Source organism: Esox lucius, unplaced genomic scaffold, assembly GCF_011004845.1.
Source record: "Esox lucius isolate fEsoLuc1 unplaced genomic scaffold, fEsoLuc1.pri scaffold_44_arrow_ctg1, whole genome shotgun sequence".
Classification (NCBI taxonomy): domain Eukaryota; kingdom Metazoa; phylum Chordata; class Actinopteri; order Esociformes; family Esocidae; genus Esox; species Esox lucius.
Genome location: NW_022995028.1, coordinates 48,126 through 64,802, shown reverse-complemented (window position 1 = coordinate 64,802; position 16,677 = coordinate 48,126).

The window sequence follows — 16,677 nt, the reverse complement described above, 5'->3', positions numbered from 1 at the left end:
CAAGACAGCTGACTCCCACCCTCACTTGGAATGGGTTGGGAGACATTACCTTGCTGTTTCGCTCCCTGAGGATCGCATGTTCCAACCGGGCCAGTCTGTTTCTCCGGTTGGGGTGCTACAGAAGCTGTTTGAGATGAGGGTAGGTGATAAGCTGGCCACAGGGTTCAGTGTGCTGTTAGAGAATATCAACATCATGCTATCGCGAATGGAGCCGGAGTGGTACGCGAAACACTTTGGCTTCTGTAGAGCCTACGTGCATGGCAACAACTACAAATCTACGGATAGGGTGGACACAGAGGACTTTGCGTGGCTGTTGTTCGAGTACGGCGCGCACGCTCCCCTGGTCGAAGTACTCGCCGGGCTCCTGACTGTTCTAAACAGCACTGGGAAGGGAGGAGTCACGACAGCAGCTCTGTACATGAGCAAGCACATGTACACCTCGTATGTGACACTGTTCAGAGACACGGTGTCAAGGGCCTACGAGGGGTTTAGATGCGTACACGAGAGAGCACAGAGGGTCCGCGAGGCACAAGGAAGAGTGTATGTGCCTCTCACGACTGGGTTGGACGCGGAACAGAGTGAATATCAAGGAGGTTCCCAGTCTGTACGGAACAGGGTCTTGCGCTCTGTGTTGGAAGGGATTGAAGCTCCCCATCACATTAGTAGCGCTTCGGTAAGCGCTACGGTAGACGGAGTTTCTCGTGAAGACCCCCTGGGGTTAGGACAGTCCATGACATCTTTCATGAAACGTAGAGGCCTGGAGGCTCAACAAAGAGACGGCAGGGTCTCTGTCAATCGGCGTAACCAGGACCACTTCCCATTTAAGGCTGAGAAGTCACATGTTCTATCAGGGCCTCTTGAAAAACGGGTGCTGTTCGATTCACCTTGGTTAAGTACTCTACCTGCTCCGTAGCGCTGTACAAGGCAGAGGGTAGTAGTGTGATGGCAATTTCTAAAATTCCAAAGTTCTATGAAAATGGTAGGTAAGACAAGAGAAATCAATTACGCAATAAACGGTTTTAATCTTGCTTGCAAGGAGAAAGTATACAGGTTACAAAGTAACGGTGGATAGTTTCTAAATAAAAACATCATTTCGACAGTATTTATTACATAGGAAGAAGGGGTGTGGTAAGATGCTGCCATCTGTTTCATGTCAATCAAACACCTTTCCCTTTGTTATATCACACATGTCAAATGCTATCTTCCCCCACCTTATCCTTCCTGCAATAATGTCTACTGTAGTGTTTACCCAAAGGGGCCAACTGGCCTTACTGCCCCCTTGCTGTATCTTCTCCTATCCTGTCCTAAAACCCATTGATCTCCATCTGGACAGACAATAGATGCCCCCTATGCAAATACCAGGTCCCACACATTCCTGTACCTATCTTAACAGTGGGACTCACTCCTTTATACAGTCAGAATACATTGTATAAGAAATTTCCACAACAATCCATCCTCTTGATACCATGTCAAACCTTGGTATCAAACCTTAAACAGTACACTCATTAGGATGTAGACTGCAACAAAACAGTACTCTTTAACAACATGACCCAGTCAATATTATTACCCTTAATGATTAGAGAACTGAACAAATCTGAAATGTCTGAATCCTCCTTTACATTCTTCTAGATCATTACCTTCCGTATAAACACCAAGATCACACATTGTCATCATACAGAATCATAACATAGTACAGCAAAACTTTTATGTTAAAATCATCATAAACACCTATCACTGAATGCATCCTTCAATTTATCACTGTTACAATGTTCTCTCATGCCAATTGCTCAATTCACTGAAATGTCCTCTCCATGGTTCCATTTGGATGTTCTTCCAAAGTCATCACAACTGTTCTGCTCCTTCAAACGTCAGACAGTCAGTTATGAACCATTTCTTTGACAGGTCAATGTAACAGAACGAAAAAGTCAGATGTATATTCCAAGGTGTTGTCCTTCATAGCTCAGATGCAGACACAGCTCTTGTTGTCTCCATTCTAGCTGCTTTATCAGCCAGGCCAGGAGAATCTGTGTGTTCTCCCTTGTGAACTCCAAGATGACCAGTTTTAGCTAAAGGTTCTAGAGCTAAAGGCCATGTAGAAAGTGACTGGTTACTAGCACCAGAAAATTCACTTTCCCTCAGTGACTTCAATTCACTGTAATCCTCGTGTAGCGTGTCGTCGACCCCAGGTTCCTCTCTCAGCTACCTGGACAGCAGATGAGATGTACCTGGTATGGACCCAATCAGCGTAGCATGATGTTGTGCAGTAGATCTTTCCTATGCCTCCATCCTCTCGGTCGGAGGTTGCCTTCTCCATCACATTGCAGAATCAGCAGGACTCGAGTCAGTCCAGCTCACAGGAACTCAGCATCCTGTAGACGTGCAGCACCTAGACGTGCAGCGCTCCAGAGTCGACTCCTCTCTCAGCTGTAGGACAGTCTGTCTGTGTGTCTGTGAGATCCATCTCACCTCAGCCACCTCACAGTTGTCCTTTTAAGCCAAGCTCAGTCTCTCTCTGGGCTCCAGCAAGTCCTCTGTTGCCGAATCGCTTTCAAGTGTTCTGTATCTGAATGTGTGAATTATCCTTGAGAAGATTAGTTCCAACTGCACAGTACATCATCACATATGTCCATCACGTTAGCTTGTTGCATCTCGCTGATACATTTGAACCACACACTACCAAACACTCAAACCCTATATTTCCAATATCTCTCTACTTCTTCTCTCCAAATAGATTAGAACAGTTGAAATCAATAACAGTATCGTTAAAACATTAACATCTCTGGTGCTTCTGTTCTGCTAGTGTAGCAAAATAACAATTCCAACCTTTTCTATAGTTGGTGTAACAACCAACACAAAGAACAGAAGAACACAATTTCACATTTCTTATTACTGTTCCAAAAACTCATCAGTTAAGATAGTTTGCTACCACTCTCTAAGAGCAGTTCATGAACAATTCTCAGTTCACCTATATGATTTACATCTGATTGTGTTGTATCGGAACTACAATCAAATTCACCCATTGTTTCACATATAGGATCAAATACATCATTTCAAATCAAACGTTTCACACCATCTTGAAGGTCAGCTAACATAACTGTTATTTAGCCTAATTTCTCTACAAGATGAAACTCAGTGTGAATGTCTCCAAGTCTCTTCTTATTATCCTAGCACATCAAACACACTCTGAAATCCTGTCATAAATCATGACCCCCCCCTTTTTACTCCTTTATCACCACAGGGCTCTCCCTGGAGTGGGGGGTGGTCTACTAACCTAAGGATAACGGACCCTGGTCTTGGAGGATTGTCACCTTATCACTAAGGGACACTGTTGTTATCTTGAAACACCCCAGGCATTGACAATAGTAAAACAAACTTTTTTCCTCATCATTCACCTCAAAGAAACCTCTGTTAACCATTAACATTCCAATGATTGTTTACTAGGACAGAACTTAAATTAGAATTAGAATACCCAATTTTGATAATGTCTGTTTCTCTTCTAAAGAGTCCAAACAAGTTAAAATCCATCTCAAACTGTTTTTTGTGTCAGTGAGTGGAGTGCTCCAGGGGGTCTGTACCTCTCTTTATGCAATTTAGACCATGTAAGACCTCACAACTTGGTTTTCCAGAAATATAACTTGATGCAGAATTATTTTCTCAATATCAATTAAACCATGGCAAAATTTTGTAAACATGTAAGAAATAACTAAATGTGCTCCCTGCACGTTTTTACCCACTTATTCCATAGTGCATAAGATTAATATGATTACTTCTAATCAAATATTAAACTAACTGAACAGTAACACACCCATCAAATTAGTTATTGCTTAGCTACACCATTTCAAAATGGTAAGATGTATTCCACTCAACCATAACCATGTTATATTTCAAATAAAACATACATTTCAAAAACCCAATTTGACAAACTAGATTATTCATGTAACTTCTTTAAGTACCTATTTAATTTGCTTTGAACTCAAAGTTCAACTCTTTTCCACTATAGATAATCATTTCATACAATTTTTCCACTATAGATAATCATTTCATACAATCCCCCCCTGCTTTCACGACAGAGACAACGAAAATTACTCAAAGTGAAAGCAGAACCATTACAGAACCAAAATTAAAAAGAAAATTCTAACATGCATTCAGTAAACGTTGCAAACTGAATATCCAACCAAAACAACCGAAAATAAGAAAAACATCCTTAAAGGAAATTAAAAAACTGTACCACACACACGGTTGCTCGTGTGAAGGAACTTCCAAAGTAGCATATAAAAATTTGCATTTCCCCAAGCAACGGCCAAACTAAGTTGAGACCAACAACATCATGACTCAATTTACCTCCTAAACTCTAGGGAATTTTCTCAATTTTAGATGTAAGTCTACGTCATTCAAAATAGTGCCAGTCAGCCAAAATCTCTACTTTCACGCATATTTCATGCAAATACATCAAATTTGTACTAGCAATTAACAATGTTGGATGACTTAAGGTCTTCACCCATACTACAATTTGATTTGAAATCATAAATGTAAACATTAAAGCAACCAAAAGGAAAACTTATTCTGCTTTCACTTAATGTTTTATCATCCCAAAACTGAACATGTGTTGGTAAAATTACCACGTGTGAGAACAGGCTGAACACTCGAATTTAACCCTTAGTAATATGCTACCTTGATATAATGTTAAGGGTGGCGGAAGCCATCCCAGTGGACCTGCCCACCCTTCCTGAAGCTCTGAGCTCCACACATATATGGTAAGCCATTAGCAAGGCCAAATGTTCCTTTATGGTCCCCAGACCATCCTCTCAATTTAGCCTACATCGTTCGTTAACTGAAGATTTTAGATTTAGAGTCCAACCTATCTAATATTTTCACAGTTTGTAAAAATGTGCTTATCATTATCTATACAGAAACTCAACATTATGGTGGAAATTAAGAAACTCTTAAGAATGGCACTCCAGGCAGAAAACAGATTTATGACGTCACTATAATCAAGGTACAATAAGAAATCCAAAGGAAACTCAATGTAGGCCTTAAACACCGTTACATCAATACCCTATTTGTTCACTAACGTACCATTCCAGAATTCAAATTCCATGAACGAGTATCATGCAATTATTATAAAAAAAACAAGTATTATCCCAGTTATCGTTGGAAAACACTTATAAGAGAACTCCTTTATTTAACCAAACTCAATTTAGCATTTAAAATAGGACGTCTAATTTTAGGTTAATTTAAACGGGGGATAAACTGGCTTTGGCTATTTGGGGAATAAACAGACCGTAGTCATTTTACACTCTTTTGCAGGCTATGACTATATTGGCTGAATCCAGTCTTCATAGAAAACAGCATGTTACCTTAATACTAAAAACTTTTGCTATCGTCTGCTTCCCACTCCATACAAGGAGAGAGAAAACACTATTTTAACCCCTCATTACGAAACCACATTTTACCAAATCACAGAATCATCATTATACCAATTTCTAAGCTATCCCTCTAATTATATTTATGCCATTATTTTCTTAAACTCCTAAGTTAGCAGGCTAACACTCCCACGTGTGCAAGCCATCAGGCAAATTCAATTTCAACACAAAGGCAAAGGCCAAAAGAGTAGGCCTCGCATAATAACCATGTTAACAACGCAATGTAAGCGTTCGCCCAAACGCACTCCAAACAAGACGAAACATTGCTATTACAAAACTTCCAAGTTAACACCAACCTCGGTAAACGAGATCCAATATTCTATCAAGGAATACTCAATGCAGCCAATCGGATCCCTCGTGCACAGGGAATACCAAAATGGACAAATGCATTTACTAGACCGACCACAACCAGACAATGACAAATGCCCTTGACTCGGGCCATAACCACATTCAGAACAAACACAAGTGGCGCGTGCATATACAACTTCTGTAGCATACTGATCCAAACCATAAGCTGACCAACAATTGCGGCAATTTACAGGAACCTTCTACAGGCACTGAAAGTATGAGATCCAATCTCAATTGCATATTTAAGTCCAACCTAAATTGCAGATGTTCAAGCAGTCCAACCGCTTATAATCCAGCACTAATCGCAACGCAATAGGTTAGCAGCATAGGAATGGTTGTCAGGCCTAACTACAGTCGCTATTAACCAAAACACCACACTTCACAAACACACATACAGGAGCACGCTATACTCCATCACGCAGTCCAACTGCTGCACGGGAATTGGTGTCGGGACATGGAACAAAAACGACATGTTTCTAACTACAGCCGCCCTGACTGCAATACTCAAAAAAACTTCTAGTCACCATACTTACTCAAATCCATCTATCAATTTCTACAAAACCATCAAATCATCAACCACATTGTTTACTAAAGCATATGAAAACTGTATTAAGGAACAATCTCACCGGTTGATGCTCCCTCTGGTCCCCAGTCTGACCGTCCGCACCCCTCCCTCAGGCGGTTCAGCGTTCCTGCGTGTTCCCGTTGAATCACTCGCGGCAAGGCCAAAGAGATTACGGGTGTGTACACCTGGTGTGTACAACTCCCCACTTTTGGAACTTTTATTGAAACTCGTAGACATGCTCAACACTTCCAAAGCGGAGCAGAAAACGGCCTCCAGCGGCCCACAGCATTTCCACGTTCACAACGAAAAAGTCCTCAGAGCTTATGACTCCAACGATGCAGTGTCCCGATCGGGCCTCCAAGGAGACCCACCTATCGGTCCAACTGAACTCCGCGGGGTGGGGTGACGGGCGATCAGAGGAGAACGAGCCATCTAACCTGAGCAAAAAAAAACTACAACACAGATCAATATACTCCACACTGTCTACACACCGTAGCCTACGCTTTCCAAACACCTTTTCATACGTTACCACGGCCATCTACCTCCAATCAGCCCGACAGGCCGCGCATCCATCACCGAATGAAAACGCCAGTCGCCGGAAAACCTAATAACACTCAAAGAAACATTGTTCACATGTCCAAACACCATATACGTCAGTGATAATTTTTGCCGGTCCAGCGTAAACACGAGAGACCGGCAAATATTTACTGTCGCACGTCCCCAAGTTTCAGATTTACCCAGTAAATCTAATTTATACTCAACACAACCAGAAAGCGAAGTCAAGCTCGTCAGCCCACAAATGAGATTTTAAAAAGGTCCAACCTTTTACTGCAGATTTTAAACTATAAAGTCCAACTTTAAGTTTTTAGACCGAATTGCGTTCTTGCCTCCAAATTCAATTTCCGCAGGAAACCTGTACTGATCAAGCACGAGTCACAGCTCCCGTCAGGCACTCTTTCTCAGCCCGTCAAAGGATAAGCCTTTTCTGGACGATACTAGAATTCCAGAGCTTTCTCTGGCCGTGCACGGTTAACCTGTTAGGAAAGGGACTCAAACCGATCAGGATTAGGATCCCGGACGTGCCCCCAAATTGTGATGGCAATTTCTAAAATTCCAAAGTTCTATGAAAATGGTAGGTAAGACAAGAGAAATCAATTACGCAATAAACGGTTTTAATCTTGCTTGCAAGGAGAAAGTATACAGGTTACAAAGTAACGGTGGATAGTTTCTAAATAAAAACATCATTTCGACAGTATTTATTACATAGGAAGAAGGGGTGTGGTAAGATGCTGCCATCTGTTTCATGTCAATCAAACACCTTTCCCTTTGTTCTATCACACACGTCAAATGCTATCTTCCCCCACCTTATCCTTCCTGCAATAATGTCTACTGTAGTGTTTACCCAAAGGGGCCAACTGGCCTTACTGCCCCCTTGCTGTATCTTCTCCTATCCTGTCCTAAAACCCATTGATCTCCATCTGGACAGACAATAGATGCCCCCTATGCAAATACCAGGTCCCACACATTCCTGTACCTATCTTAACAGTGGGACTCACTCCTTTATACAGTCAGAATACATTGTATAAGAAATTTCCACAACAGTAGCGAGGGATAAGCTTAAAGAGATACAGTGCACCACATGGACATGAGCGGGTCATATAAGCTACGCGGGGATGAGCTGCTGGTGGGTGAGTCTGTGAGCAAGATGCGGTGTCTCGAAGAGCAGGACCTGAGAATGAAAGCAATGTTGGCCATGTCTACATACTGTCAGACTCAATGGGTGAGGACAATGGTAAAGCTGCACATATCCCGAGGCGAGCGTATGAAATTGGCTCTGCTGAGCGGGGACACGGGCTGTGGCAAATCGTACGCTATATCACTGCTGGAGAACAAGTTAAGGAGCATGGACATCAGCGTGGCTGTGAGCGCGATGACCACCAAGGCAGCATGTACTCTAATGGAATCGGGCTCACTGAACCGCGTCTATACATTTCACAAGATGATGGGGTTCAAAAGGGAACTGTTGGACGATAAACTTTCACTCGATGACTTCACACAGAGGTACAGCAAGGTGTACTGGAACACGATAGCTCGTTTCAATACACTGCACCGGTCCGAATTGCCCGCTGAGCGCAACCAGGTGTTGAAACGACACTCTTGTAAACGACTGAGAGCGGAGTCGTGTGCGGTGTGCAGTAAAATGTTCGAGCAGCTGAGGCTGTCCAAGAACCCGGGGGATCTAGCCCCCATGGAGGACGCACCTCTGTTCCTGGGGGTGAACGTGTTGATCGTAGATGAGTACGGTCTGATGAGCGGTCAGTTGTTCGAGAGGATGATGCGCTGCCTGGCTCTCTTCTACGGACCCGGGAATGGACCTCTGATAGTCTTCTCGGGCAGCGTGTCACAATTGCAGCCCGTGGGACCTAATCTGCGCATTTGGGAAACCGAGCGATTCGAAGGGCTCCTCTCTTCCTCGACTCCGCTCTTTGTCAACAGGCGACAGTTCAAGGACCCGGGTTACACGGAGGCCTTGACCTACCTTCAGTTCAACACGGTCACGGAAGAGTCCCGGTGCATTTTCAGGAGCCAGGTTTCGGTCTGCGATCGCGAGGTTATGGACCCGGAATACGAACCCAGGAAGCTGAGGATCTTCCATCAGGACACACAGCAGAATACATACACCGCAGCGTGCATGAACAAGGTGAGCAAAGAGGCTCGTGTCGGGGGGAAGTTTATCAGCGTCACTCGGACCCGGACATCGTACAAAGGACCGAGCAAGTGGTACGAGGTGCTGAAACCGGCCGCTCAGACACTTCCCAAGCTCCTTTCGGTGCCCAGATTCCGTAAAGGGATCCACTCCACACAAAGGGACTATCTGAAAGTGGAAAAGCTCTGGGTAGGTTGCAAGGTGCGAATGATCTGGCACATGGACTCCAATGGCATACAGGTTGCGAGCAAACAAACACTGTATGCCTTGGCGGGCACGCAGATGGGGCCACAGCAGCAACCCCGTTCCATCGCAGACACGGAGGGTGTAGTGCAAAGCATTCGTTTCAAACGAGAGAGCCAGTACAACGTGTTCTATGTTAAGGGGTGTCAGACAGGAACCTTGTACGAGGTGGCACCGTCCCAATGGAACTACATGAACTGGACAGTGACCACGCACCCGCTAGCCTGTCTGTTGGCGATGAACACGTACGATTGTCAGGGCTGCACCATACATGAGCAGGTGCTCTATCGCCCGCCAGTTTATTTCTCCATGTCACCGATAAAGCCTTCAGTGTTCGTGGTGCTCACTAGGGTGGTGAAAAGAGAGAATCTACAAATGACAAACTGTAACTTCGCAGAGGAGATCGGCACTGTGGATTTTTACGACGAGAGACTGGTGGCTTATCGCAAGAGGGTAGAGATGAACTATTCATCCTGACGCTTTAACATTACGCACCTATGTATATGAACTCCCATGAGCTTGCAGGCCTCATTTAGATCTGCCCTGCCTTGAGAGTAGAACCACACACCGTACAGCAAAGAAGATGAACTCAGGGGGCACATGGCACAATCTAACACTGGAAGAGTTGCTGTATCTAACTTCCACCAAGTCTCTAATGGAACTTACCAGAGAGTACGATAAGAAACTTAACGGAGTGCAGCTCTTGATCAACCAACAAAGTGTTATGACTGACCCGGATAATAGTCTCATGCCACCCATGGCCAGTACACAAGACGATCTCAACTCGTACATAATTCTAAGGTGGTGTCCTTGGTATTCGCGCACGTTTGGGGTACTCTCTGAGACAAATCTTAACATGCTTACGATCAGGTTGTTCAGGCTCAACAGTGAGGAAGTTCGTATCCCCCTGGAACTACTCACAGCCACGGTGCTCGTACTCAAGCATCCCAACGTACCGTTCTTGCCAACCTCTCGAGATACGTGTCTAGCAGAGAGGTTCCTGTTTCTGCGTGATATCGACAAGTAGCTAGCTCATCATCTAGCGTGATCTAGTGAACACGGACCTGTAGCTAGTGTGATGGCAATTTCTAAAATTCCAAAGTTCTATGAAAATGGTAGGTAAGACAGGAGAAATCAATTGCGCAATAAACGGTTTTAATCTTGCTTGCAAGGAGAAAGTATACAGGTTACAAAGTAACGGTGGATAGTTTCTAAATAAAAACATCATTTCGACAGTATTTATTACATAGGAAGAAGGGGTGTGGTAAGATGCTGCCATCTGTTTCATGTCAATCAAACACCTTTCCCTTTGTTCTATCACACACGTCAAATGCTATCTTCCCCCACCTTATCCTTCCTGCAATAATGTTTACCCAAAGGGGCCAACTGGCCTTACTGCCCCCTTGCTGTATCTTCTCCTATCCTGTCCTAAAACCCATTGATCTCCATCTGGACAGACAATAGATGTCCCCTATGCAAATACCAGGTCCCACACATTCCTGTACCTATCTTAACAGTGGGACTCAGTCCTTTATACAATCAGAATACATTGTATAAGAAATTTCCACAACAATCCATCCTCTTGATACCATGTCAAACCTTGGTATCAAACCTTAAACAGTTCACTCATTAGGATGTAGACTGCAACAAAACAGTACTCTTTAACAACATGACCCAGTCAATATTATTATCCTTAATGATTAGAGAACTGTGCAAATCTGAAATGTCTGGATCCTCCTTTACATTCTTCTAGATCATTACCTTCCGTATAAACTCCAAGATCACACATTGTCATCATACAGAATCATAACATAGTACAGCAAAACTTTTATGTTAAAATCATCATAAACACCTATCACTGAATGCATCCTTCAATTTATCACTGTTACAAAGTCCTCTCATGCCAACTGCTCGATTCACTGAAAAGTCCTCTCCGTGGTTCCATTTGGATGTTCTTCCAAAGTCATCACAAATGTTCTGCTCCTTCAAACGTCAGACAGTCAGTTATGAACCATTTCTTTGACAGGTCGATGTAACAGAATGAAAAAGTCAGATGTATATTCCAAGGTGTTGTCCTTCATAGCTCAAATGCAGACACAGCTCTTGTTGTCTCCATTCTAGCGGCTTTCTCAGCCAGGCCAGGAGAATCTGTGTTCTCCCTTGTGAACTCCAAGATGACCAGTTTTAGCTAAAGGTTCTAGAGCTAAAGGCCATGTAGAAAGTGACTGGTTACTAGCACCAGAAAATTCACTTTTCCCTCAGTGACTTCAATTCACTGCGTCTAACCCTTTAAACACTGACATTCTCCTGTAGCGTGTCGTCGACCCCAGGTTCCTCTCTCAGCTACCTGGACAGCAGATGAGATGTACCTGGTATGGACCCAATCAGCGTAGCATGATGTTGTGCAGTAGATCTTTCCTACACCTCCATCCTCTCGGTCGGAGGTTGCCTTCTCCATCACATTGCAGAATCATCAGGACTCGAGTCAGTCCAGCTCACAGGAACTCAGCATCCTGTAGACGTGCGGCACCTAGACGTGCAGCGCTCCAGAGTCGACTCCTCTCTCAGCTGTAGGACAGTTTGTCTGTGTGTCTGTGAGATCTATCTCACCTCAGCCACCTCACAGTTGTCCTTTTAAGCCAAGCTCAGTCTCTCTCTGGGCTCCAGCAAGTCCTCTGTTGCCGAATCGCTTTCAAGTGTTCTGTATCTGAATGTGTGAATTATCCTTGAGAAGATTAGTTCCAACTGCACAGTACATCATCACATATGTCCATCACGTTAGCTTGTTGCATCTCGCTGATACATTTGAACCACACACTACCAAACACTCAAACCCTATATTTCCAATATCTCTCTACTTCTTCTCTCCAAATAGATTAGAACAGTTGAAATCAATAACAGTATCGTTAAAACATTAACATCTCTGGTGCTTCTGTTCTGCTAGTGTAGCAAAATAACAATTCCAACCTTTTCTATAGTTGGTGTAACAACCAACACAAAGAACAGAAGAACACAATTTCACATTTCTTATTACTGTTCCAAAAACTCATCAGTTAAGATAGTTTGCTACCACTCTCTAAGAGCAGTTCATGAACAATTCTCAGTTCACCTATATGATTTACATCTGATTGTGTTGTATCGGAACTACAATCAAATTCACCCATTGTTTCACATATAGGATCAAATACATCATTTCAAATCAAACATTTCACACCATCTTGAAGGTCAGCTAACATAACTGTTATTTAGCCTAATTTCTCTACAAGATGAAACTTAGTGTGAACTTCTCCAAGTCTCTTCTTATTATCCTAGCACATCAAAAACACTCTGAAATCCTGTCATAAATCATGACCCCCCCTTTTTACTCCTTTACCACCACAGGGCTCTCCCTGGAGTGGGGGGTGGTCTACTAACCTAAGGATAACAGACCCTGGTCTTGGAGGATTGTCACCTTATCACTAAGGGACACTGTTGTTATCTTGAAACACCCCAGGCATTGACAATAGTAAAACAAACTTTTTTCCTCATCATTCACCTCAAAGAAACCTCTGTTAACCATTAACTTTCCAATCATTGCTTACTAGGACTGAACTTAAATTAGTATTAGAATACCCAATTTTGATAATGTCTGTTTCTCTTCTAAAGAGTCCAAACAAGTTAAAATCCATCTCAAACTGTTTTTTGTGTCAGTGAGTGGAGTGCTCCAGGGGGTCTGTACCTCTCTTTATGCAATTTAGACTTCTCAACTTGGTTTTCCCGAAATATAACTTCATGCAGAATTATTTTCTCAATATCAATTAAAACATGGCAACATTTTGTAAACATGTAAGGAATAACAAAATGTGCTCCCTGCACGTTTCTACCCACTTATTCCATAGTGCATAAGATTAATATGATTACTTCTAATCAAATATTATTCTACTCAACCATAAACCATGTTAGATTCCACATAAAACATACATTTCAAAAACCCAATTTGACAAACTAGATTATTCACGTAACTTCTTTAAGTACCTATTTAATTTGCTTTGAACTCTAAGTTCAACTCTTTTTCATTTGAACTCTAAGTTCAACTCTTTTCCACTATAGATAATCATTTCATACAATCCCCCCCTTGCTTTCAAGACAGAAAATGACTTCAAGCTTGAAAGCAGAACCATTACAGGACCGAAATTAAAAAGAAAATCGATAGTTGGGAGGAATCTAACATACATCCAGTAAACGTCGCAAACTGAATATCCAACCAAAACAACCGAAAATAAGAAAAACATCCTTAAAGGAAATTAAAAAAAACTGCACCACACATACGGTTGCTCGTGTGAAGGAACTCCCAAATTAACATATCAAAATGTGCATCTACACAGGCAATGGCCAAACTAATTTGAGACCAACAAACATCATGACTCAATTTACCTCCTAAACTCTAGGGAATTTTCTCAATTTTAGATGTAAGTCTACGTCATTCAAAATAGTGGCGGTCACCCAAAATCGCTACTTCTATGCATATCTCATGCAAAGACATCGAATTTGTTCTAGCAGTTAACAATGTTGGATGACTCAAGGTCTCCACCCTTACTACAATTTGATTCGAAATCATAAATGTAAACATTAAAGCAACCAAAAGGAAAACTTATTCAGCTTTCACTTAATGTTTTATCATCCCAAAACTGAACATGTGTTGGTAAAATTACCACGTGTGAGAACAGGCTGAACACTCGAATTTAACCCTTAGTAATATGCTACCTTGATATAATGTTAAGGGTGGCGGAAGCCATCCCAGTGGACCTGCCCACCCTTCCTGAAGCTCTGAGCTCAACACATATATGGTAAGCCATTAGCAAGGCCAAATGCAGAATCATCAGGACTCGAGTCAGTCCAGCTCACAGGAACTCAGCATCCTGTAGACGTGCGGCACCTAGACGTGCAGCGCTCCAGAGTCGACTCCTCTCTCAGCTGTAGGACAGTTTGTCTGTGTGTCTGTGAGATCTATCTCACCTCAGCCACCTCACAGTTGTCCTTTTAAGCCAAGCTCAGTCTCTCTCTGGGCTCCAGCAAGTCCTCTGTTGCCGAATCGCTTTCAAGTGTTCTGTATCTGAATGTGTGAATTATCCTTGAGAAGATTAGTTCCAACTGCACAGTACATCATCACATATGTCCATCACGTTAGCTTGTTGCATCTCGCTGATACATTTGAACCACACACTACCAAACACTCAAACCCTATATTTCCAATATCTCTCTACTTCTTCTCTCCAAATAGATTAGAACAGTTGAAATCAATAACAGTATCGTTAAAACATTAACATCTCTGGTGCTTCTGTTCTGCTAGTGTAGCAAAATAACAATTCCAACCTTTTCTATAGTTGGTGTAACAACCAACACAAAGAACAGAAGAACACAATTTCACATTTCTTATTACTGTTCCAAAAACTCATCAGTTAAGATAGTTTGCTACCACTCTCTAAGAGCAGTTCATGAACAATTCTCAGTTCACCTATATGATTTACATCTGATTGTGTTGTATCGGAACTACAATCAAATTCACCCATTGTTTCACATATAGGATCAAATACATCATTTCAAATCAAACATTTCACACCATCTTGAAGGTCAGCTAACATAACTGTTATTTAGCCTAATTTCTCTACAAGATGAAACTTAGTGTGAACTTCTCCAAGTCTCTTCTTATTATCCTAGCACATCAAAAACACTCTGAAATCCTGTCATAAATCATGACCCCCCCTTTTTACTCCTTTACCACCACAGGGCTCTCCCTGGAGTGGGGGGTGGTCTACTAACCTAAGGATAACAGACCCTGGTCTTGGAGGATTGTCACCTTATCACTAAGGGACACTGTTGTTATCTTGAAACACCCCAGGCATTGACAATAGTAAAACAAACTTTTTTCCTCATCATTCACCTCAAAGAAACCTCTGTTAACCATTAACTTTCCAATCATTGCTTACTAGGACTGAACTTAAATTAGTATTAGAATACCCAATTTTGATAATGTCTGTTTCTCTTCTAAAGAGTCCAAACAAGTTAAAATCCATCTCAAACTGTTTTTTGTGTCAGTGAGTGGAGTGCTCCAGGGGGTCTGTACCTCTCTTTATGCAATTTAGACTTCTCAACTTGGTTTTCCCGAAATATAACTTCATGCAGAATTATTTTCTCAATATCAATTAAAACATGGCAACATTTTGTAAACATGTAAGGAATAACAAAATGTGCTCCCTGCACGTTTCTACCCACTTATTCCATAGTGCATAAGATTAATATGATTACTTCTAATCAAATATTATTCTACTCAACCATAAACCATGTTAGATTCCACATAAAACATACATTTCAAAAACCCAATTTGACAAACTAGATTATTCACGTAACTTCTTTAAGTACCTATTTAATTTGCTTTGAACTCTAAGTTCAACTCTTTTTCATTTGAACTCTAAGTTCAACTCTTTTCCACTATAGATAATCATTTCATACAATCCCCCCCTTGCTTTCAAGACAGAAAATGACTTCAAGCTTGAAAGCAGAACCATTACAGGACCGAAATTAAAAAGAAAATCGATAGTTGGGAGGAATCTAACATACATCCAGTAAACGTCGCAAACTGAATATCCAACCAAAACAACCGAAAATAAGAAAAACATCCTTAAAGGAAATTAAAAAAAACTGCACCACACATACGGTTGCTCGTGTGAAGGAACTCCCAAATTAACATATCAAAATGTGCATCTACACAGGCAATGGCCAAACTAATTTGAGACCAACAAACATCATGACTCAATTTACCTCCTAAACTCTAGGGAATTTTCTCAATTTTAGATGTAAGTCTACGTCATTCAAAATAGTGGCGGTCACCCAAAATCGCTACTTCTATGCATATCTCATGCAAAGACATCGAATTTGTTCTAGCAGTTAACAATGTTGGATGACTCAAGGTCTCCACCCTTACTACAATTTGATTCGAAATCATAAATGTAAACATTAAAGCAACCAAAAGGAAAACTTATTCAGCTTTCACTTAATGTTTTATCATCCCAAAACTGAACATGTGTTGGTAAAATTACCACGTGTGAGAACAGGCTGAACACTCGAATTTAACCCTTAGTAATATGCTACCTTGATATAATGTTAAGGGTGGCGGAAGCCATCCCAGTGGACCTGCCCACCCTTCCTGAAGCTCTGAGCTCAACACATATATGGTAAGCCATTAGCAAGGCCAAATGCAGAATCATCAGGACTCGAGTCAGTCCAGCTCACAGGAACTCAGCATCCTGTAGACGTGCGGCACCTAGACGTGCAGCGCTCCAGAGTCGACTCCTCTCTCAGCTGTAGGACAGTTTGTCTGTGTGTCTGTGAGATCTATCTCACCTCAGCCACCT